At 41.2% G+C, this 25,113-nt stretch overlaps 1 long non-coding RNA gene across 4 annotated transcripts in view; it reads left to right on the forward strand.

Annotated features, from left to right (window-relative positions):
* The window catches only part of LOC129632874 (uncharacterized), a 268,709-nt gene that overhangs the window by 67,343 nt on the left and 176,253 nt on the right, over positions 1–25,113 (forward strand). For all 4 annotated transcript variants that reach the window (XR_008704719.1, XR_008704720.1, XR_008704718.1 and 1 more), the window contains exon 2: positions 11,170–11,308. This is a non-coding gene — a long non-coding RNA (uncharacterized LOC129632874). The remainder of the gene's footprint in view (positions 1–11,169; positions 11,309–25,113) is intronic.

Raw genomic sequence — 25,113 nt, forward strand, 5'->3', positions numbered from 1 at the left:
TCTTGACTTGCATACAGATTTCTCAGGAGGCAGGTAGGGTGGTCTGGTACTCCTATCTCTTTAAGAATTTTCCACAGTCTGTTGTGATCCACACAGTCAAAGGCTTTAATGTAGTCATGAAGCAGAAGTAGATGTTTTTCTGGAATACTCTTGCTCTTTCTATGATCCAGCGGATGTTGGCAATTTGATCTCTGGTTCCTCTGCCTTTTCTAAATCCATCTTCAACATCTGGAAGTTCAAGGTTCACATATTGTTGAAGCCTGGCTTGGAAGAATTTTGAGCATTACTTTGTTAGCATGTGTAATGAGTACAATTGTGCGGTAGTTTGAGTATTCTTTGGCACTGCCCTTCTTTGGGGTTTTAATGAAAACTGACCTTTTCCAGTCCTGTGGCCACTGCTGCGTTTTCCAAATTTGCTAGCATGTTGAGTGCAGCACGTTCACAGCTTTATCTCTGAAGATTTGAAACAGCTCTGTGGAATTCTGTCGCTTCCAATAGCTTTGTTCATAGTGATGCTTCCTAAGGCCCACTTGACTTCACATCCCAAGATGTCTGGCTCTAGGTAAGTGATCACACCATCATGGTTATCTGGGTCATTAAGATTTTTTTGTATAGTTTTTCTGTGTATTCTCGCCACCTCTTCTTAATATCTTCTGCTTCTCTTAGGCCTATACCGTTTCTGTCCTTTATTGTGCTCATTTTGCATGAAATGTTCCCTTGGTATCTCTAATTTTCTTGAAGAGATCTCTAGTCTTTCCCATTCTGTTGTTTTCCTCTATTTCTTTGCATTGATCACTGAGGAAGGCTTTCTTATCTTTCCTTGCTATTCTTTGGAACTCTGCATTCATATGGGTCTGTCTTCCCTTTTCTCCTTTGCCTTTCCCTTCTCTTCTTTTCTCAGCTATTTGTAAGGCCTACTCAGACAGCCATTTTGCCTTTTTGCATTTCTTTTTCTTGGGGTTGGTTTTGATCATTGTCTCCTGTACAATGTCAGGAACCTCCATCCATAGTTCTTCAGCCACTCTATCAGATCTAATCCCTTGAATCTATTTGTGACTTCCACTGTATAACTGTAAGGGATTTGATTTAGGTCATGCCTGAATGGTCCAGTGGTTTTCCCTACTTTCTTCAATTTAAGTCTGAATTTTGCAATAAGTAGTTCATGATCTGAGCCACAGTCAGCTCAAGGTGTTGTTTTTGCGGACTTGTATAGAGCTTCTCCATCTTGGGCTGCAAAGAATATAATCAAGTTGATTTCGGTATTGACCATCTGGTGATGTCCATGTATAGAGTCATGTTTTGTTGGAAGAAGGTGTTTTCTGTGATCAGTGCATTCTCTTTGCAAAACTTTGTTAGCCTTTGCCCTGCTTCATTTTGTACTCCAAGGCCAAACCTGCCTATTACTCCAGGTATTTCTTGACTCCCTACTTTTGCATTCGAGTCCCCTATGATAAAAAGAATATCTTTTTTGGGTGTTAGTTCTAGAAGGTCTTGTAGATCTTCATAGAACCATTCAACTTCAGGTTCTTTGGCATTAGTGGTTGGGGCATAGACTTGGATTACCGTGATATTGAATGGTTTGCCTTGGAAACAGAGATCATTCTGTCATTTTTGAGACTGCATCTGAGTAGTGCATTTCAGACTTGTTGACTGTGAGGGCTACTCCATTTCTTCTAAGGGATTCTTGCACAGTAGTAGATATAATTGTCATCTGAATTACATTCACCCATTCCAGTCCATTTTAGTTCACTGATCCCTAAAATGTTGATGTTCACTTTTGCCATCTCCTGTTTTACCACTAATTTATCTTGATTCATGGACCTAACATTTCAGGTTCCTATGCAGGATTTTTCTTTACAGCATTGGACTTTACTTTCATCACCAGACACATCCACAACTGGAAGTTGTTTCCACTTTGGCTCAGTCTCTTCATTCTTTCTTGAACTATTTCTCCACTATTCTCCAGTAACATGTTGGGCACTACCGACCTGAAAAATTCATCTTTCAATGTCATATCTTTTTGTCTTTTCATACTGTTCATGGGGTTCTCAAGGCAAAAATGCTGATGTGGTTTGCCATTTTTATTCTCTCCAGTGGCCCACATTTTATCAGAACTCTCCACCATGACCTGTCCATCTTGGGTGACCCTACATGGCATGGCTCATAGTTTCACCGAGTTAGACAAGGCTGTGATCCATGTGATCAGTTTGATTCCTATTCTGTGATTGTGGTTTTCTTTCTGTCTGCCCTCTGGTGGAAGAGGATAAGAGGCTTGTGGAAGCTTCCTGATGGGAGGGACTGGCTGTGGGGAAAACTGGGTCTTGCTCAGTTGAGCAGGCCATGCTCAGTAAATCTTTAATCCAGTTTTCTGTGATATGTGTGGCTGTGTTTTATCCCTGTAGTTTGGCCTAAGGTGGTAATAACAACGTCCTTCAAAAGGTCTCAGCCAGCATGCCGCGACTCCCAGGACTGTTGTAGTCAGTTTCACCTACTATGTGCCAAATGGTAATGTACCAAAACTTATTTTATGTGATCATTACAGTAGCTACTTGTAGTGGTTATTATCTTACTCTTATAAATGGGGAAATGGATGCTGAGGAAAGGCAGGTACTTGCCCAAGGCCACACCATGAGTAAGCAGGGTTTAAAAAGCCAAGTTCTGACTGGTTCTACATCAGTGTTCTTCCCACATCACAACTCTGTCTATTCTTTCTATACTTGGAACTTAATAAAGGTTTGTTCAAATGAGCACATCTTTAGTCTATATCATCTGAGATCCCAAATGGAATCCCAAATATTCTAATTCCATGATAGTCATTATCATCAACCAGAGAAGGCAATGGCACCCCACTCCAGTATTCTTGCCTGGAAAATCCCATGGACAGAGGAGCCTGGTAGGCTGCAGTCCATGGAGTCGCTCAGAGTTGGGCAGGACTGAGCGACTTCATTTTCACTTTTCACTTTCATGCATTGGAGAAGGAAATGGCAACCCACTCCAGTGTTCTTGCCTGGAGAATCCCAGGAACGGGGGAGCCTGGTGGGCTGCCGTCTATGGGGTCACACAGAGTCGGACATGACTGAAGCGACTTAGCAACAGCAGCAGCATTATCATCAACAACAGTTGTCTATTGAGTACCTGTTACAAGCAAGGCACTAGGCTCTTCTAAATCAGGCAGGTGTTCATATTGACATCACAGCTCACTGCCGTCCTGGAAATCTGGAGTTCATATAATTTCTTTCTTATCTGTGAATGCTGGTAAGTGTATAATACTTTCCGTATGAGTAAATTAAAAAAATCAGAAACCAGTTCTTCCTTTTGCAGACCATATTTAGTTGTGGTTATTGTAGCTGTTCCCCGTGGTTCTTGCTATCAAAGAATTTAAAGTTCACTTGGAGACACAGAAATTACATTTGTGGATAGATAGACACAAAGTTAAGGTATTTATAACATACCCAAATTAGGGCTGCAAACAATAAGTACCATCAGAGTTCAGCAGAGGGAGTGCTTAGTGGACTAGAGTGATTGGAGAGGATTTTCATGATGGGAACACCACTGGGCTGGGTCTGCAAGGTGGGAAAGCTGGAAAAAGTGTGGAAAAGAAGGGAGAGTGATGATGATAAGGATGCAGGTATAGCAAAAGAGAGTGAGCAGTTCATTGTTCCAGTATCTGTATTTATCAGATAGTTTCTACATAATTTTGGCTGCAGACTGGACCACAAAGGGCTTTTATATGGTGATCCTTGGTGCCTCAAATTCCTTTGGTGCTAAACATGTAAATTGTTGTCTATTTGATTTATAAAAAGGAAATGGTTTTTTTTTCAGTTAGTGGAACCCACAGTTGCAGGAGACTGAAGAAGTAAATGGTACAGCTAGCTGGATCAGAGGCCTGGATAGAATTTTCACTAATAAAAAATTAGCAAGAATACATCAATATAAAGAGATTAAAGGTCATTCTTTAAGCTGAAACTGTTATGAAAATGTACTTTGTGATCAGTTTTTTAGCTATCCAAGTACCTGGAATATTCACCAAAATAGTGCTATTTTCTTTTTAAAAGAATTGCTTCTATTCTCCTTTTTGCTGTGTCTGTGGGGACCTGGCTTGAAATGAATAATGGCTCTCTGAGGTTTTATTCTGTTTTAAATGAAGTACCTTCTATTGGGCAGGATAATGCAGGATACCAGGTGCTAGGCTATTGATAATAGAGAAGTTTTCCTGAGAGTTCCAGGACCTATTTTTTGAGTCTAGCATTTCTGAATGTTTGTTCTATAGAGCATTAATCTCATCACATATGTCACAGCAAATGGGTTCCATGCTTAACTAAGTTTGGGAAATGTCACTTGTAAATTTGTAGTGTACAGTAGCATATGCACAGACTCTGGAAAGTCCTGTTGCAGAGAAACCTCTTAAACTTTGCTTAACTTAGTGTTTCTTAATGTTCTTTGACCACGAACAGTCCCCATTTTCTCCTGCACTTTTCCCCCCACTGAAGATACCTGCTGCACTCAGGAATTAGGACCTGGGAAGATGGGGAGCCACACTAGCTATTTTAAAGGAAAAATATAGTATAAGAAATTGGCAATATGTGTTGCAGGACTGAAAAAAAACCATGACAGAAAATGCTGGTATATCTCAGAGATAATAACTGAGAAAGGAAGAGTTTGGAACTGTCAGAACCTAGAAATTTGATGGCTCAGACAGTAAAGAATCTGCCTGCAATGCAGGAGACCTGTATTTGATCCCTGGGTCAGGAAGATCCTCTGGAGAAGGGAATGGCAACCCACTCCAGTATTCTTGCCTGGAGAATTCCACGGAGGGAGGAGTCTGGTGGGCTACAGTCCACCGGGTCGCAAATGTCAGACCGGACTGAGCGACTAACACTTTCACTTTTAGAAATTTGAGAAGGAGCATTGTAGAGCAGGGACTGTGCCTCTGAGGAAGGAGCATCACTCAACCGCTGCTTTAGTTCAGGACCTGGAAGGCAGAGCTCCCCATATCCAGGACCCCAGATAAGGGCACTTGAGGAACCTGGTGTTCTACTGCTGCTGCTGCTGCTGCTGAGCAGGGTATGAGGAGGCTGGTTCTGAAACTGTGAAAAGAAGCTGAACAAGGAAAACTGTTGCTAGAACCAACTTCTTATGCCTGGGGTGAAGAGTCATAGATGGATCAAACCAACAGGAATACCAGCAGACAAACAGGAATGAGCAAGTCCCTTCCCCCTCCTCCTGCCTTACAGTCTCTCCATTGGCAGAGTCCTGCATTGGTAGGATCTAACGTGGAGCCAGCTGACAAAGAAGAAACATGGCTTGCAAAGTCCCCACCCCAGTGTGGAAAACTGAGGGTGGAAAAATAATACTAACAGTAATATACATAATAATACATATTATATAGAATGATATGATGGCTTAATAATTGTCACTTACGTAGTAAAAACTTACTTTCCTTTAGCTACTCAGTGTCTACATATATCTTTCTATACATATGTGAACTCTTGAAGTTTTGCCCAGTAAGATGCAAGTATTCTTCCTATGAATAAAGATTCCCATTTATGAAGGTTTTTAAAAAATAAACAGTGCAAAGAAATAGAGGAAAACAATGAAATGGGGAAGACTAGTGATCTCTTCAAGAAAATTGAAGGGATCAAGGAAATATTTCATGCAAGGATGGGCATAATAAAGGACAGAAGCAGTAGGACCTAACAGAAGCAGAAAAGAGATGGCAAGAATGTAACAGAAGAATCATACAAAAAAAGGTATTAATGATCCGGATAACCATGATGGTGTGGTCACTCACATGGAGCCAGACATCCAGGACTATGAAGTCAAGTGGGCCTTAGGAAGCATTACTATGAACAAAGCTAGTGGAGGTGACAGAATTCTAGCTGAGCCATTTCAAATCCTAAAAGACAATGCTATTAAAGTGCTGCATTCAATATGTCAGCAAATTTGGAAAACTCAGCAGTGACCACAGGACTGTAAAAGGTCAGTTTTCATTCCTGTCCCAAGAAGGGCAGTCCTGAAGAATGTTCAAACCAGTGTGCAGTTGTACTCATTTCACATGCTAGCAAGGTAATGCTCAAAACCCTTCAAGCTAGGCTTCAAGAGTATGAACTGAGAAGCTTCAGATGTTCAATCTGGGTTTAGAAAAGGCAGAGGAACCGGACATCAAATTGTCAAGAATTGTTGGATCATAGAGAAAGCAAGGAAATTCCCCCACAAAAAATCTACATCTGCTTCATTGACTGTGAAAGCCTTGATTCTGTGGATCACAACAAACTATGGAAAATTCTTAAAGAGATGGAAATATTAGACCTCCTTATCTGCCTCCTGAAAAACCTGTATGCTTCTCAGGTCAAGAAGCAACAGCTGGAACCAAACATGGAACAAGTGACTGGTTCAAAATTGGGAAAGGAGTACAACAAGGCTGTATATTGTCACCTTGTTTTATTTAACTTATATGCAGAGTACATCATGTGAAATGCCAGGCTGGATGAATCACAAGCTGGAATCAAGATTGCCAGGAGAAATATCAACAGTCTCAGATATGGATATGATACCACTCTAATGGCAGACAGTGAAGAGGCACTAAAGAGCCTCTTAACGGTGAAAGAGGAGTGTGAAAAAGCTGGCTTAAAACTCAGCATTCAAAAATGTAAGATCATGGCATCTGGTCCCATCATTCATGGCAAATAGAAGGAGAAAAAGTGGAAGCAGTGACAGATTTTCTTTTCTTGAGTTCCCATGTTACTTCAGATGATGACTGCAACTATGAAATTAAAAGATACTTGCTCCTTAGAAGAAAAGCTATGACAAACTTAGCATATTAAAAAGCAGAGACATCACTTTGCTGACAAAGGTCCATCAAGTCAAAGCTATGGTTTTTCCAGCAGTTGTGTACAGATGTGAGAGTTGGACTGTAAAGAAGGCTGAGTGCTGAAGAATTGATGCTTTTTAATTGTGATGTTGGAGAAGACTCTTGAGAGTCTGTTGAACTGCAAGGAGATCAAACCAGTCAATCCTAAAGGATATAAACCCTGAGTATTCACTGAAGGGACTGATGCTGAAGTTCTAATACTTTGACCACCTGATGAGAAGAGCCAACTTATTGGAAAAGACCCTGATGTTGGGAAAGATAGAAAGCAAAAGGAGAAGGAGGTGACAGAGGATGAGATGGTTAGATAGCATCACTGATTCAATGGACATTAATTTGAGGAAACTCTGGGAGATGGTGAAGGACAGGGAAGCCTGGTGTGTGCTGCAGCCCATAGGGCTGCAAAGAGTTGGACACGACTTAGCAACTGAACAACAACAACAAATTCTTCCCAGTAAGATATTCCCATTCTCCCAAAAAGGGATGCTCGGAGTCATGCCAGTCATTGTCTCCCATTCTGCAAAATGTTAATTTTTCCTCAGATTCAGTCATGGACCCATCAGAATATTTTTGTAACTAAAGACTAAATTATAAAATTATTCACTGCCAATAATATTTATATAAAATCATTAAAAAATAGAGAACAATAAATTTGCTTAGAAACATTAAGAATTTTCTGTAAAATTTGTTAGGAAATAATTATATTTTTAATGACAACTGTTTAATTTTTTTCAAGGTTAACTATCAAGCTTCTAGATCTCTCTTGAGCCCAGTTATTTGCAGGGAAGAGGAAAGTGGAGAGCTGTCAATTCCCCAGTGGGTTTAAGCTGTGTATATAGCCCATGTACAAAATTTACTTAGGCAACACTTTTTTACCTCATCCTAATCACAGTTATTTCAGGTAGAAATTTCCTGTTAATAATTAAGTGCATTTAAAGTCTAGTGTTTGTCAGAAAACCTTACAGTTGTAAGCTTTGTCCTGAATGATTGATCCTGAATTCCAAACTAGAGATTTCCATTGGTGGCACTCTTGATACTATCGATATGTATGTAGAACCCTGGCAACAGACTGCAAAATGGTGGCTGTTGTGCTAACCTGAGTGCCATAATGTCGTTTCTAACATAGGCGGCAGCTTTTGAAAATGTGAAGCATGGCCTTGGCAAGCACACCTAGATTCCCACGGCATTCTAATTTTATTTGAGGGACTAATAGACGTGTCCGCTTGTTTATTACCCAGTGCGCCAGCAACCAAGGAAGTAAGCAGAAAAGATATGAGATCATAGAGCTTGGTTTCAGCCCTTCAGCTGGGAGGATGGTGCTGCCTTTTGAAATTGATCTCAACCAATGTAGACTGTACAGCACCCCTCTCTTAATACACCCGGGGTTAACAGCACACAGCTGTCTGTGCCGGCTGTTTCAAGGAGCACGAATTCCCGTCTTTGGGACCTGTACGGTCTCTTTTGGAGATAGATGTAAAGTTTTAGGTACAGTCAGGTAATCTCATCAATTAAATGAACTTTCTGTCAGGGGCTCTAGGTTTTAAATCAACAATGGCTTTAAGGTCTTTTGGATAAGAGTGTGGTACCAACAAGAACAGCAACAAAAACAAAAATAACCCACTAGTGTGGTGGAGCCTCTAAAACAAGCAGTTTATCTGAAAGGTTCTCTGATATTGTGAAAGTGCAAGTCACTCAGTCATGTCTGACTCTTTGCGACCCCATGGATATACAGTCCATGGAATTCTCCAGGCCAGAATACTGGAGTGGGTAGCCTTTCCCTTCTTCCCAACCCAGTGATCGAACCCAGGTCTTCCACATTGCAGGCAGGTTCTTTACCAGCTGAGCCACCAGGGAAACCCAAGAATACTGAGAGTAGGTAGTCTATCCCTTCTCAGCGGATCTTCCTGACCCAGGAATTGAAATGGGGTCTCCTGCACTGCAGACGGATTCTTTACCAGCTGAGCCACCAGAGAAGCCCATAATATCTCTGATATTGTAGACCCATGTAATACCTGAATGGAATGGGTTTTTAGGGGTGGAGGCAAGAGGACAGGTTCTTGAACACACGTAGAAGTTGAATCTGACTTTCTGCTTTGCCTATCAGTTGGTTAAGAATTTTTGGAGCTGGATTTTTAATTCCTTTCCTCTGGATTGGGAAGTCCTAATCTGAGTTTAGAGGCCTCATGTTCTGGGGAAATTTCTAGCTTTTTTCTTCCATTGTAATCTCTGGTTACCTGATTGTCCCTGGCTTAGATCAGTACTCACTGAGGACCCAACTTGAGGGACCAGTGGTTGGGGTAGTTCATTGTCAACTCGGGTAGTGTATCCACAGCCTGAAGTAATCTGTCTCCTAACTCATGCTTGAATCTCACAGAGTTGAGGGGGATGCTAGATTAGTAAATAGCTGTTGTCATGTATGTCTTAGCTTCTAGCCCCAGGATTCTAGGACTGCCTAGGTGGCACAGTGGTAAAGAATCTGCCTGCCAATACAAAAGATGCAGGAGATGTAGGTCAGGAAGTTCCCCTGGAGTAGGAAATGGCAACCTGCTCCAGTATTCTTGCCAGGAAAATGCCATGGACAGAGGAGCCTGGTGGGCTACAGTCCATGGGGTTGCAAAGAGTTGGACACGACTGAGTGACTGAGTGCGCATGCACGCGCGCGCGCACACACACACACACAACGGAGGATTCTAGTTGTATACAGTTATGTAAAGTTTAAAAATAAAATAAAATTAAAAAAAAAATAGACTGTGGTGCAGGGACAGTGTGTATAAGATCCAACAACCCTTATATAAAGCGTGGAATGGAATTAAACCTGACTTAGGGATCGAGTGTTTAGCATTGTGCCTGCCACATAGTAGGGGCTTGCTTAGTAAGTATTGCTACTGCAGAACACAGATTAGCCACGGCAAATAGCTAACAATATAGAATAATTAGAAAAATCTGTGACCCAAAGACTCTTATCATAGTTCATAGCTGGTGGCCAGGGGGTTGTTTGAACATCTGGAGTTGGACAGAAATTCTATACCACAGGTCCCTTTCAGCTTTCCTACCATAGATTGTTCATCATGGGTTCTTATCATCATTGAGCCACTTTTTCAGCCACCATAGCAAAGTGTTTTTGGTCCTCATATTTTTTTATGGTCCTGGAGATCTCAGGCTGGCAGAACAAATTGGAGATAGAAAAAGTAAGTTGATTTTTTTGAAACTGTGATCTCTCATTTTGAGAACTATTTCAGGCTTCATTCTTCAATCATAAGTCCCTTTGGAGGTACTCAGTACTTTGGCCTTGTTCATAAAAGAAACTTATTGAAAGAAATGACATACCCACCTGTTCTCATTCAGCTCATGAGTCCCTGTTTTTCTCTGCTTTTTCACCTTTTTCCACAGCCATTGAATTAGCAATATTTCGGGCACCCACTGCCTGCCCAGCCCTGTGCTGGCCATTGGAAATACAGTGATGAACTGGACAAAGTCCCTACCTAGTTAGGGGAAAGAGACAATAAATGGCATACACAGTGGTGAAGGATATAAAGTAAATCAGCTGGGTGAGGTGACAGAGATGATTGTTGGGGATGCACATGACTTCTGATACAGTGACAGGAAAGATTTCTGAGAAGGTGAAGCCTGAGGTGAGATCTGGAGTTTGAGAATAAACCAGCCATGTGAAGATCAGCAGGTGAAAACTTCTGCCAGAGGGAAACAGCTGCAAAGTCTCCTCTCACCCAACAGTCTCCATGACACACATAAGAAGCTCTACTGTAAGCCCATGTGAACTGGATGGATGGGAGAAGGCTGGGAAATATCCTTCGGTCACCTGTGAATGCCCGCGGATGTAATCGGTGCTTCTGACTGATAGATGTGCTTTAAGTGCTCTATATACAGGCTGGGGACTGGGTGATTTTCTTGAAATTTCCCCCTGTAGTCAAATTTTTCAAGAACTAAAAATAACAAATTGGCAATCTAGCCACACGTATTCTTTTGTAGCATCCAAGGACACTACCATGGCATGATGGATCATATTATGAGCTGTCTCAGTTATGTGATGAGTTGTGTTGTAAAAGTGAAGCAAAGTTTCATCTTGGTGAAGTGCTTAGCAGAGGGAGCAGTATTTCCAGTCTGACTATCTGGGTCCTCCTCCCCTACCCCCATTTTTCAGTTCTGTTCTTTTCCTTCTTGCATAGGTAAGTGAAAACAACATGACCCCTTAGAAAGAGCATGAGCCCCTGTTTGCTTATTACTGCTATGCAAGTGGGAGAGTTGGAGGGGAAGGGGTTCTGACAGCCATTTCTTTATCTCAGCACATAGGCTAATAAGAGGAACAGATGGATATTTATGAGATGTTATGTGGCCAGTGAGAAGAGATCCTGCAATAGCCAACTTTCCCTTGGCCCCCATCTCCACTCCATGAGGTCTCGAAGACATAGATACAAAGGCCAGGTAAATGTGTGATCTTTATTGCTCTTAAGATATTCAGGCAAAAATGCTATGGTCCCCTGGAAATTGACTCAACCACATGGTAGCCTCTTGCATGCTTCTCATTACACTGTCTTTCTTTCTTTTTTTATGGGGTATAGTTGTTTTACAATATTGTGCTAGTTTCTTTAAGAAATAGAAAATGGAACTACCATTTGACCCAACAATCCCACTCCTGGGTATATACCCTGTGTTGGTCACTCAGTCGTGTCTGACTCTGTGACTCCATGGACTGTAGCCCACAAGGCTCCTCTGTCGATGGATTTCTCCAGGCAAGAATATTGGAGTGCCCTTCTCCAGGGGATCTTCTGACCCAGGGATCGAACCCAGGTCTCCTGGCTTGCAGGTGTGTTCTTTACCATCTGAGCCACCAGGGGTTCATTGCAGCACTATTTGCAGTTCCCAGGACATGGAAACAACCTAAATGTCTATTGACATTTGGATATGGATCAAGAAGATATGGTATATACACAATGGAATATTACTCAGCCATTAAAAGGAACAAAATTGGGTCATTTATAGAGATGTGGATGGATCGTTGCTCTTTATTTCTATTCAGCTCTGACGAGGCCATCCTTCTAGTCCGTTTACTAAGGCTGGAGGCAGGCTTTTTCGGTTTAGGACACTTCAGGTAGGCTGTGTGGTCTTCTTGGTGCTTTCTTCCTCAGGCCCAAATCCAAGCTTGCGTAGTTTTTACTTTGTGGTGAGAAAGGTGCGAGAACTAGGGGAAGAGAAAATATTTCTGCCTAAGGGCCAGTGTTGTTGTCATTGTTGTGGAGTGGCTAAGTCATGTCTGACTCTTTGTGACCCCATGGACTGCAGCACACCAGACTTCCTTGTCCTTCACCATCTCCTGGAGTTTGCACGGACCTGTGTTCCTTGAGCTAATGATGCTATCCAACCATCCCATCCTCTGTTGCCCCCTTCTCTTCCTGCCCTCAATCTGTCCCGGCATCAGGGTATTTTCCAATGAGTCGGCTCTTCAAATCAGGGGGCCGAAGTATTGGAGTTTCAGCTTCAGTATCAGTCCTTCCAATGAATATTCAGGGTTGATTTCCTTTAGGGTTGACTGGTTTGATCTCCTTGCAATCCAAGAGACTCTCAAGAGTCTTCTCCAGAACCACAATTCAAAAGCATCAATTCTTTGGTGCTCAGCCTTCTTTATGGTCCATCTCTCACATCCATACATGACTACTAGAAAAACCGTAGCTTTGACTAGATGGACCTTTTTTGACAAAGTGATGGCTTTGCTTTTCAATACACTGTCTAGTGTCATAGCTTTCCTTCCAGGGAGCAAGTATCTTTTAATTTCATGGCTGCAGTTACTGTCCACAGTGATTTTGGAGCCAAGAAAACAAAAGCAGCCACTGACCAGTGAAGAGCTAGTCAAATTTGCTGAGCCCATGCCTCTCAGGTGTTCAACTTCCAGGAGGTGGAACTTGACCACTCCAGCAGAGGGGGAGTCACCCCAATGCTAACTCAGTGTGAGCTTTAGTGCCCTTCAGTTGCTTGAAATTTTTCTAAATAAATATGCGCTTTCATGTGCAATTTCAAAATTGAAATTCTTTATTCTTTTTCCTAAGGAATGCTCCTCAAATTGTGTAAAACTTGTGTCTCACAAATCTGGGGCCTGCTCCTGGATACCAGTGGGACTGCTGCAGGAAACCCCTGAAGACCAGTTATTTGAAAAACATACTGGAACTGAGAGGAAGATTGGACTGTAGTGTATAAAATTAAAATATCTGCAATTCCAAGGCCTGGGTTCTGGCAGTCCTGCTATAAGATCCTTTAAAAAGCACAGTGTAAGAAAGGATGAATCGTTGCAAAAGCAGAATGGAGAGCTTCTATATACTGTCCACTCAGATTTCCCAGTTAACATTCTGCAGTATTTGCCTTATCATTTCTCTCTCTCCTCTCTCTCTCTCACATATACATGCACACACACATACACATGAACACACACACACGCACAGACACACTCTTTCTTTTTTCACTCATCCATTCAAGTGTGGGTAGCAGGCAAATAACCCATTACCCCCAAACACTTCAGTATATATTTATTAAACAAAAGATATCCAATAGAACCACAGTGTACCCATCAAAATCAGGCAATTGACACTGATTTCTTGCTAATGTATTACTCAGAGATTTCATTAAAATTTTACCCATTTGCACAATAACATTCTTTCAGGTTGAGAATCCAAACAAGAGTCACATACTGCATTTAGTCATCATTTCTTTTTGGTTTATTTCAACTTGTGAGAGTTTTTTCAGTCTTTCTTTGCCCTTTAAGGTCTTTGCACTTCTGGAGTCCAAACCAGTTACTTTGAGAATATCCCTAAATTTGAGTTTGTCTGATTGTTCCTCAAAATTAGATTAATGATTTTTCCCCCAGCAATACCACAAAAGTGAGAGTATGCACATAATGTTGATTTTTTTCACTTGGTTAAGATACTATGTACCAGATCTTTCTGCTGTAAAATTAATTAGTAAGTGTTTGGTGGGGTGCTAGTTTGAGAATATGTAACTATCTTATTCCTCATCAAGCCAAACCCTTTTGGTTTGGCTCCTATCTCCTTTTAGCATGTCCCTATCATTCTTTGAGAACTCCCCTTTGTTCTGGCACAAGATGGTCTAAGCTTACTTGTACTTTCCATGCTCTGGCCCTGATATCAGTTATTTCTTTGTGGATGCCTGGTTCCTTTTAGTATAAAACAGTATTTACAAACCAAGATCTAGGAGCTAGGTGTGCTCATTGCTGTGGGGGTATTGAACAGAGAGGTAGATAATAGGTGTGTGTGTGTGTGTGTGTGTATATATGTGTGTGTATATATATATGTATATATATAAAAGTTTACACATACACACATCTCTAGTAATTTCTATACTTTTTCTATCCATATATATTAAAGCCATTAGTTTATACGAATACCTCTTGTTACAACATGACATGAAATGTTTTATTCTGGCTTTCCCCTTTCCCATACTTGAAGACAGTTAAGAATCCTGCCTCCCATTATCCTTAGTCCTTTGTTTTACTCAGCTCCTTGCATGTAATTTTCTCAGTCCCTGGTATGTAATCTGTCTCCAGATCATGTGTGCTATCTCCTTAGCCCTGTGCCACTGCCTCACTCTAGCTGAGACTTACCCTCCCCACCACATACAACCTACTGAGAGTTCCCCAATTCCATCCCCAGTAGGACTTAACCAAGAGCTGTCCTCCTGGCCTTGGCTGGCTACTTTTAGAGCTCTCCACTGGCCCGGCATGTGACTGACCCCAGCCTCCATTGTCTGATTGTTTCCACCCAGCCCTGGTGCATGTAAGCCAGGAGTTCCCTTTAGCTCCAATGAGGCATCCACCAAGAATGGAGAAGTCTCCCACTTCTTTATCCCATTTTCCACAGTCTCGGTGGCTTAGTGGTCAAGTGTTAACTCCCTAGCATTTGACGTGTACCAACCCATGCTGCTTGGGTACTGGACAGAGGTTTAATGATTGAAACTGATCAGTAAATTATTGATCAGGGAAGGGAGACTGATTATGGTTGAAGGTAATTATGACAGAGAAGTGAAACTGTTTTATGCTGATATCCTGGGCTAGTCATTTGCCTGTTTGCTCTCAGATCTATTCCCCTGCTCTCTAATATAGGCAACCTACCTTGCCAGTTGGCTTCCAACTAGGTTTGTCCACTGGGAGGGTTTACAGGAGGTTGGATAGCAGGTAGAAGAAGCCGGGGCAACTTCATCTTTCCCTTCTGCCTTGGGCAGTGTCTCCATCAGTGGCTATTTCTCCTGTGTGACACCAGTTTCTGTTAGACTTGCCATGGTGCTACACTCATCCAGTTGACCTATACTCCTGAGTTCCAATACCACCACCTTCTCCATTTGTTCTACTTGCCCCAAGAGTAGCAGTAGCCTCCTACTATTTCTAATTTCTTGATTACTTCCTTTCTGGTTCTCAGTTCTGCCATATCCCAGGTAACCAATTCCCTGAATTAGAGTCCTTTTGCTTTGAACATCTAGAGTATTTTATATTTTCATAACTTAACCTTTAAAGTTGCCCAACAAGTTGATTCTCCTTAATACATTTGTAACAGAAGACTGGAACTACCGTAGTCAACTTTTTCCAGTTGGAGAAAGTGTGTCTGAGATTGTTGTATTGTGTTTGTTGCTCAATTGTGTCTCACTGTTTGCAACCCCATGGACTGTAGCCCACCAGGCTCTTCTGTCCCGGGGGTTTTCCAGGCAAGAATACTGGAGTGATTTCCCATTCCCTTCTCCAAGAGATATTCCTGACCCAGGGATCAAACCCGGGTATCCTACATTGCAGGCAGGTTCTTTACCATCAGAGCCACCAGGGAAGCTATCTGAGATTGAAACCCACACAAAGAAGATGAAGCTGGATGACATGAAGAAATAGATCTTGGTGACTTTGAACAAGTCCTTGATCAACCATTACCTGGAGCTAGTAACCCTTGAACTTTCCAGTTACTTGAACCAATCAAACCACTTTTTGTTTTAGTCACAGTTGTTACATTTCTGTTTAGGTATCAGTTCAGTTCAGTTCAGTCGCTCAGTCGTGTCCAACTCTTCGCGACCCCATGAATCGCAGCACGCCAGGCCTCCCTGTCCATCACCAACTCCCGGAGTTCACTCAGACTCACGTCCATCGAGTCAGTGATGCCATCCAGCCATCTCATCCTCTGTCGTCCCCTTCTCCTCTTGCCCCCAATCCCTCCCAGCATCAGAGTCTTTTCCGATGAGTCAACTCTTCGCATGAGGTGGCCAAAGTACTGGAGTTTCAGCTTTAGCATCATTCCTTCCAAAGAAATCCCAGAGCTGATCTCCTTCAGAATGGACTGGTTGTATCTCCTTGCAGTCCAAGGGACTCTCAAGAGTCTTCTCCAACACCACAGTTCAAAAGCATCAATTCTTTGGCATTCAGCCTTCTTCACAGTCCAACTCTCACATCCATACATGACCACAGGAAAAACCATAGCCTTGACTAGGTATATTGACTGTCAAATTAATTACAAATTATAGGTCATTTCCTCTCTGATCTATACAGGTGACTCAGGTTCAGTTTGAAAGACCATATCCGGATGGAACATGTCTCATTGTGTGATTTACTTATTTGCATTCCTAAAAGAGGAGATTTTCTTACAGCCTCACTTGTATATTGGTCTTTCTGTCTTTTTAATGTGTGATTCCCCTTTTCCTTTCTGAGCTGCCACATTCTGACAGGGTCTCATATATCCACTATATCAGTGGAAGGGACAAAATAAAAAATTTATGTCATCCACATGACAGACCTGAAAAACTAGCCTCTCATTTAAATATTGCAAAAAATTGAGTTATATGCTACATAAGTGACAGGAGAATGGGGCTCTTAATCTATGTGAAAGGAAATTGGATTCAAGTTGTTTTATCTCTTGCAGATGTTCAACATTATTTTTGTCAGCTAGTAGTTAAGTTGAAGAGAGACATCTTTCTCAGAATAGAAACATGAAATAATAATGTCCTCCAGCATCATCTCATCATGTTAAGCCATGAGATGGATGATATCCCGATGTGAAAAGATGCAAATGATACTGAGTTTTGAAGTATTTGTTGGGAGCAGAGGAGAGGCTGAAGTTTTGTTCTACAAAAAACTGCTTCTGCATGAAAAAGATAAGGAATTTCAGAGAATCTTTGTTAATAAAAAAAGGCAGGGGTGTGGTAGGGGAGGGAATGTTTCCTAAGTTTCCACAGTTTCCTAAGAGATTTATTTTGGACAGGAATCAGTAAAGATCTGGGTTTAAAATGTTCCTGCAGAAAGTTGGCACTAGCATGGGTAAGGACTCAGTGTCCTTGGGGGCTGAGTCCAGAGGGTGTTGCTTGATTTGTTCTGATTTTATTCATGACACAGGGATACAAGGCCTCCCAGGGTGATTTGGTCATGGGTGTGCTGTGGCCTCTCACCTCCTTTCCCCTCTTCAGCAAGTGCTCTGGTTTCTCTCTCCTAACATAGGTCTATTTATCACCCTTGGTTCTCAGTCCTTATACCTGGGTCATGACATGCCTTCTATCTACAAGTTCAGCCCTATCCTGAATTAATCCAGACAAGTCGGAAAGCTGTCTTAGCAGCCCAGACCACTGAGATCTGTGATGAGGTCTTTGAGACATCTAGCTGGTGTGCTGGAGGGACGTGAGGGAGTGTCCCAGAATGGTGGCTTCCTGTAAAGAGTGAGTTTTCCTACCCGGTGTCTGAGTGGTCCTGACACTGTAACGCCTAAACTAGGACTGGAATCCTAGTCACCGTGGCTGGGCCGTGAGGCCTCAGGGGTAACTGACAGATTCTCCCTCTGCCAGGCCCCACAGCTGTTCTGAGGACCAGACGTATTTCTGGGTCGATTTCTCAGGCCCCAGGCTGCCTCGTTCAACCTCCCCTTTTTGCCCTGCTTCTCTCCAGCTTCTGTGTTGCTGACGTGTCAGCATTTCACACATCTGTTTAATGGCTGTCCTGACGTGTGCCTCAGGATTTTGGATCCTCCCTGAACTATACCTAAGCAATAGAACATAATTAAACCATGAAAGAATTACTTTATATTTTCACCCTAACTCCTAGTGTTTACTAACACATTTTTAAATGTTACTGTGGCTGGATTTGGGGTGCATATTATAAATGGCATTTTTAATAATAATAGCACAACAATTTAACTAATGTACAGATTCTGTGCTAAGAACTTCACATTCATTATTTAATTCAAACATGCAGCAAGATATTTATTTCATCGTTTTTCAGAGGAGGAAAAGAGTTCCTAAGAGGCTAATTTCTCTCATATCATATAGAAATGGAATTACAAACCATGTCTGCTTGATGTTAAAGTTAATGCTTTTAACCATGAAACTATCCTGACTGACACACTGGGTATGTGGTTTATACCTTTTTAATAATAATTCATAGTTTGAAGGTGATCTCACTGAAGGTTAAAATAAATACGTTGCATTTCTGTTTTGCTTATAGGAAGAAATAGGGCAGGAAGTGGAAATGGGTACAAATGAAATTATTTATTTTAATTTTATTGTACATTAGTATTTATAAAGACCTAAAAAATGCAACAAGAACAGCTCATGTATTATCTACTGCATGTGTACTTAGGCACACATCCCCATCCACATATAACATAGGTTTATTCATACACATTCTATTTTTTAGGGATTAGTATATTTCCCAGAAAGTAGAGCCAAGCATAAGGCTACGAATAAAGCACTGATAGCTTATTTTGAGGTATCAACCCAGAACAGCAAAACTGATGAAAAAGGAAAGTGAGGCAAGAGTAATTGTGAAGCAGTGCAAAGTTATTGCATGGACTAGTGCTTCATAAGAAGTATAGAGGGCCAGGCAGGCTGCTCAGCAAGTGTGTCTGCAAAGCTGTGTGGGTTTTTTCTGGAAAGACCCTGTAAAGAAATCTCATCTCAAAGCAGTTTATCGAAGAGCAGAAAGTGGGGCAATTTACTTTCCGGTATCTCTCCTATCTCTGTTTTTCCACGGTTAAAATTTGTCCAGTTCAGAGTTAATTTCCTCATACTTCAGTACTTGCCAGACTGCAGCATCCCAGATCCTGGGGTGTTGTGTTTCATTCAAATATTGAAATGGCAAGAAGACTGAGCAACTCTGGGCACATGACTGGTTGGTCCAGCAGTGTAGAGGTAGCCGAGGAGGAGGCTCTCCCAGGCTAAGAAAATGGTTGGTCCTCCATGGGAAACGAAAAGGCAGAGCCTGTCTAATGAGGTACATAAACTTTATGGTTGATGTATCTGCTTATAATACACAGCAACCTTGAGAGGTATTATTATATTTATTACTTTAAAGCAGAGGAAACAAACTAATTTGCCCCAGATCTCAAAACAGTGAGTAGCCAAGCCAGAATTGGAATTCAAATCAGTTTACTTTCAAATTCTATGCTCTGTCCAGTATGTTACTTATATTTTGCTGCATGAATTAATTTGATTAAAATATGATAACAATAATACAAAGTTTTTGTGAAAAATATTGAAAATGAACAAAATAATCACTCATAATCTATAGACTCAAAAATAATCCTTTAAAAATCTTTTTAGCTTTTTCAACTGTTTTTATCTTTTCAGTTCAGTTCAGTTGCTCAGTTGTGTCTGACTCTTTGAGACCCCATGGACTGCAGCATGCCAGGCCTCCCTGTCCATCAGCAACTTCCAGAGCCTGCTCAAACTCATGTCCATTGAATTGGTGATGCCATCCAACCATCTCATCCTGTGTAATCCCTTTCTCCTCCTGCCTTCAATCTTTCCCAGCATCAGGGTCTTTTCTTTCTTTGCCTCAGTTGGCTAAAGTATTGGAGTTTCAGCTTCAGCATCAGTCCTTCCAATGAATATTTAGGACTGATTTCCTTTAGAATGGACTGGTTGGATCTCCTTGCAGTCCAAAGGACTCAAGTGTCTTCTCCAACACCACAGTTCAAAAGCATCAATTCTTTGGCACTCAGCTTTCTTTATAGTCCAACTTGCACATCCATACATGACCACTGGAAAAACCATAGATTTGACTAGATGGACCTTTGTTGGTAAAATAATGTCTCTGCTTTTTAATATGCTGTCCAGGTTGGTCATAGCTTTTCTTCCAAGGAGCAAGTGTCTTTTATTTCATGGCATCAGTCACAATCTGGAGTGATTTTGGAGCCCAGAAAAATAAAGTCTGTCACTGTTTCCATTGTTTCCCCATCTATTTGCCATGTAGTGATGGGACCGGATGCCATAATCTTAATTTTCTGAATGTTGAGCTTTAAGCCAACTTTTTCACTTTCAACAAGAGACTCTTTAGTTCTTCACTTTCTGCATTAAGGGTGGTGTCATATGAGTACCTGAGGTTACTGATACTTCTGGAAATCTTGATTCCAGCTTGTGCTTCATCCAGCCCAGCGTTTTTCATGATGTACTCTGCATATAAGTTAAATAAGCAGGGTGACACTATACAGCCTTGATGTACTCCTTTCTCAATTTGGAGCCAGTCTGTTGTTCGGTGTCCAGTTCTAACTGTTGCTTCTTGACCTGCTTACAGATTTTTCAGGAGGCAGATCAGGTGGTCTGGTATTCCCATCTTTTTAAGAATTTTTCACAGTTTGTTGTGATCCACACAGTCAAAGGCTTTGGCATAGTCAATAAAGCGGAAGTAGATGTTTTTCTTGAACTCTCTTGCTTTCTCGATGATCCAGTGGATGTTGACAATTTGATCTCTGGTTATTCTGCCTTTTCTAAATCCAGCTTGAACATCTGGAAGTTCTTGATTCATGTACTGTTGAAGCCTAGCTTGGAGAATTTTGAGCATTACTTTGCTAGCGTGTGAGATGAGTGCAACTGTGTGGTAGTTTGAACATTCAATCATACAAACATTCAAAAGTTTTTGTCTTTTAGTTTTTCTATATTTTTACTTAGTTGAGATGATACAAATAGTTTAGGCTCTTGTCATTGATCGATATACCAATATATCAATGTATCCTCTGTCAATATTAACTATTATGATTCCATAAAAGTACCCGGTTATAGCATAATGTGCTTTGGAAGAAATAGGTCTGTGATCCATTGTCTGCCTTTACTGGGGGAAAGGAGTATGTTCCTAGCTAAGAAGGATGGTAAGAAATATAGTCTAATCTTGTAAATGCTAATTTAAAGACAAATTTGTTAATGACAAACCTCCCAACAAACTAAACGATTTTGTTGACAGATGACTTCTTATCCATGGAATGCTTTTAGTAGAATGAACTTTGTGTCTAAGATTTCTTAGGTAAACAAACCTGGAACTTTCAGATTTATGGGGCATGGCTTCTGGAAAATGTCATGGAAACTATGTAGGAATCTGAGTAGAAAATGGAAATGTTTCAGATATTTCCTGAACTGAGGAGCTCCCTCTGGGTAGTTAGGTGGCTGCATACCTTTGCAGAGACCTCATCTATGATTTTGGACCAGAGCGCTCCTGACACAGAAGGAATTGTGTGAGAGGTTGTGAACCTTTCCCCATTGGACCTGTGCCTCTTCATCACTTGTACCTTTGAAATTTTTAGTAAAGCTTGGTAATGGCTAAGATGTCTTACGTGTGAGCCATGTTTGACAGCAGATTTTTTGTTGTGTCTTGGGCTATCTCAATTCATAACTGTGTCCTCACTAATGACATTTTAACCATATAATTGTTTTTCAGTTGTTAAGTTGTGTCTGACTCTTTGCTGCCCCATGGACTACAGCATGCCAGGCTTCCCTGTCCTTCACCATCTCCCGGAGTTTGCTCAAACTCATGTCCATTGTGTCTGTGATGCCATCCAACCATCTCATCCTCTGCCACCCCCTTCTCTTCCTGCCTTCAATCTTTCCCAGATTCAAGGTCTTTTTCAGTGAGTCAGCTCTTCACATCAGATGGCCCAAGTGTTGGAGCTTCAGCATCAGCCCTTCCAATGAATTTTCAGGGTTGATTTCCTTTAGAATTGACTGGTTTGATCTCCATGCTGTCCAAGGGACTCTCAAGAATCTTCTCCAACACCACAATTCAAAAGCATCAATTCTTTGGCACTCAGCCCTCTTTATGGCCCAACTCTCACATATATACATGACCACTGGAAAAACTATAGCTTTGACCAAATGGACCTTTGTGAGCAAAGAGATTTCTCTGTTTTTTTTTTTTTTTTTTTTTTAACATTGTCTAGGTTTGTTGTAGCTTTCCTTCCAAGGAGCTAGAGTCTTTTAATTTCATGGCTGCAATCACCATTCACAGTGGTTTTAGAGTCCAAGAAAAGAAAATTTGTCATTGCTTCTACTTTTTTCTCCTTCTGTTTGCTGTGAAATGATGTGACCAGATGCCATGATCTTAATTTTTTCAATGTTGAGCTTTTAGCCAGCTTTTTCACTCTTCCTCTTTCACCCTCATCCAGAGGCTCTTTAGTTCCTCTTCACTTTCTGCCATTAGAATGGTATCATCTGCTTATTTGAGATTGTGATATTTCTCCTGGCAGTCTTGATTCCAGCTTGTGATTCATCCAGCCCAGCATTTCCCATGATGTACTCTGCATATAAGTTAAATAAACAGGGTAACTATATATAGCCTTGACGTATTCCTTTCTCAATTTGGAACCAGTTCATTGCTCCATGTAAGGTTCTAACTGTTGCTTCTTGACACACATACAGGTTTCTTAGGAGGCAGGTAAGGTGGTCTGATAGTCCCATTTCTTTAAGAATTTTCCACAGTTTGTTGTGATCCACACAGTCAAAGGTTTTAGTGTAGTCATGAAGCAGAAGTAGATGTTTTTCTGGAATACTCTTGCTTTTTCTATGATCCAGCAGATGTTGGCAATTTGATCTCTGGTCTCTTTGCTTTTTCTAAATCCAGCTTGTACATCTGGAAGTTCTCAGTTCATGTGCTGCTGAAGCCTAGCTTAAAGGATTTTAAGCATAACCTTACTAGCATGTGAAATGAGTGCAATTTTACCATAGTTTGAAAATTCTTTGTCATTGCCTTTCTTTGGGATTGAAATGGAAACTGACATTTTCCTGTCCTGTGGCCACTGCTGAGTGTTCCAAATTTTCTGACATGTTGAGTGCAGCACTTTCACAGCATCATCTTTTAGGATTTGAAATAGGACAGCCAGAATTCCATCACCTCCACTAGTTTTGTTTGTAGTGCTGCTTCCTAAGGCTCACTTGACTTCACACTCCAGGATGTCTGGTTGTAGTTGAGTGACCACACCATTGTGGATATGCAGGTCATTAATACCTTTTTGTATAGTTCTTCTGTGTTTCTATTTATTTAATTTACTTATTGTTGGCTGTGCTACTTTGGCTATTTATTTATTTATATCCTGGTCATTAAGGGCTTTTTGATCAGTTTTGCTGTGTTTCTATTTATTTTATTTATTTATATTATTTGTTGCTTTGTGTGGGCTTTCTCTAGTTGCAGTGAGCAGGGTCAACTCCTCATTGTGGTGCACAGGCTTGTCACCATGGTGGCTTCCCTTGTTGCGGATCATGGGCTCTAGGTGTGTGAGCTTCAGGAGTTGTAGCATGTGGGCTCAGTAATTGTGGCTCATGGGCTCTAGAGCTGGGACTTAATAGTTGTGGTGCACAGGCGCAGTTGCTCTGTGGCATGTGGGCTCCTCCTGTACCAGGAATCAAACCCATGTCCCTTGCACTGGCAGATCACTGGACCACCAGGGAAGCCCCTAATGTTTTGTAACTTTATTATTTTTTTTTCAGGTTTTATTTTTTTTTTATTATTTTTTTTTTCTGGGTAACATCTTGTTTTGTTTTTTTTTTTTAATTTTATTTAACTTTACAATATTGTATTGGTTTTGCCATATATCAAAATGAATCTGCCACAGGTATACATGTGTTCCCCATCCTGAACCCTCCTCCCTCCTCCCTCCCCATACCATCCCTCTGGGTCATCCCAGTGCACCAGCCCCAAGCATCCAGTATCGTGCATCGAACCTGGACTGGCGACTCATTTCATATATGATATTATACATATTTCAATGCCATTCTCCCAAATCATCCCACCCTCTCCCTCTCCCACAGAGTCCAAAAGGCTGTTCTATACATCATTGTCTCTTTTGCTGACTCGTATACAGGATTATCGTTACCATCTTTCTAAATTCCATATATATGTGTTAGTATACTGTATTGGTGTTCTTCTTGCTGGCTTACTTCACTCTGTATAATAGGCTCCAGTTTCATCCACCTCATTAGAACTGATTCAAATGTATTCTTTTTAATGGCTGAGTAATACTCCACTGTGTATATGTACCACAGCTTTCTTATCCATTCGTCTGCTGATGGACATCTAGGTTGCGTCCATGTCCTGGCTATTATAAACAGTGCTGCGATGAACATTGGGGTACACATGTCTCTTTCCCTTCTGGTTTCCTCAGTATGTATGCCCAGCAGTGGGATTGCTGGATCATAAGGCAGTTCTATTTCCAGTTTTTTAAGGAATCTCCACACTGTTCTCCATAGTGGCTGTACTAGTTTGCATTCCCACCAACAGTGTAAGAGGGTTCCCTTTTCTCCACACCCTCTCCAACATTTATTGCTTGTAGACTTTAGGATCGCAGCCATTCTGACTGGCGTAAAATGGTACCTCATTGTGGTTTTGATTTGCATTTCTCTGATAATGAGTGATGTTGAGCATCTTTTCATGTGTTTGTTGGCCATCTGTATGTCTTCTCTGGAGAAATGTCTATTAGTTCTTTGGCCCATTTTTTGACTGGGTCATTTATTTTTCTGGAATTGAGCTGTAGGAGTTGCTTGTATATTTTTGAGATTAGTTGTTTGTCAGTTGCTTCATTTGTTATTATTTTCTCCCATTCTGAAGGCTGTCTTTTCACTTTGCTTATAGTTTCCTTTGTTGTGCAGAAGCTTTTAAGTTTAATTAGGTCCCATTTGTTTATTTTTGCTTTTATTTCCAATATTCTGGGAGGTGGGTCATAGAGGATCCTGCTGTGATGTATTGTAACTTTAATTACTACTGAAATACACAACTCTGAGCAAATCATTATATATGTTTTATATGGACTTTCCTGGTAGCTCAGTTGGTAAAGAATCTGCCTGGAATGCGGGAGACCCTGGTTCAATTCCTGGGTTGGGAAGATCCTCTGGAGAAAGGATAGGCTACCCACTCTAGTATTCTTATGCTTCCCTGTGGCTCAGCTGGTAAAGAATCTGCCCACAATGTGGGAGACCTGGGTTTTATCCCTGGGTTGGGAAGATCTCCTGGA

This window comes from Bubalus kerabau, chromosome 18, assembly GCF_029407905.1.
Source record: "Bubalus kerabau isolate K-KA32 ecotype Philippines breed swamp buffalo chromosome 18, PCC_UOA_SB_1v2, whole genome shotgun sequence".
NCBI lineage: Eukaryota > Metazoa > Chordata > Mammalia > Artiodactyla > Bovidae > Bubalus > Bubalus kerabau.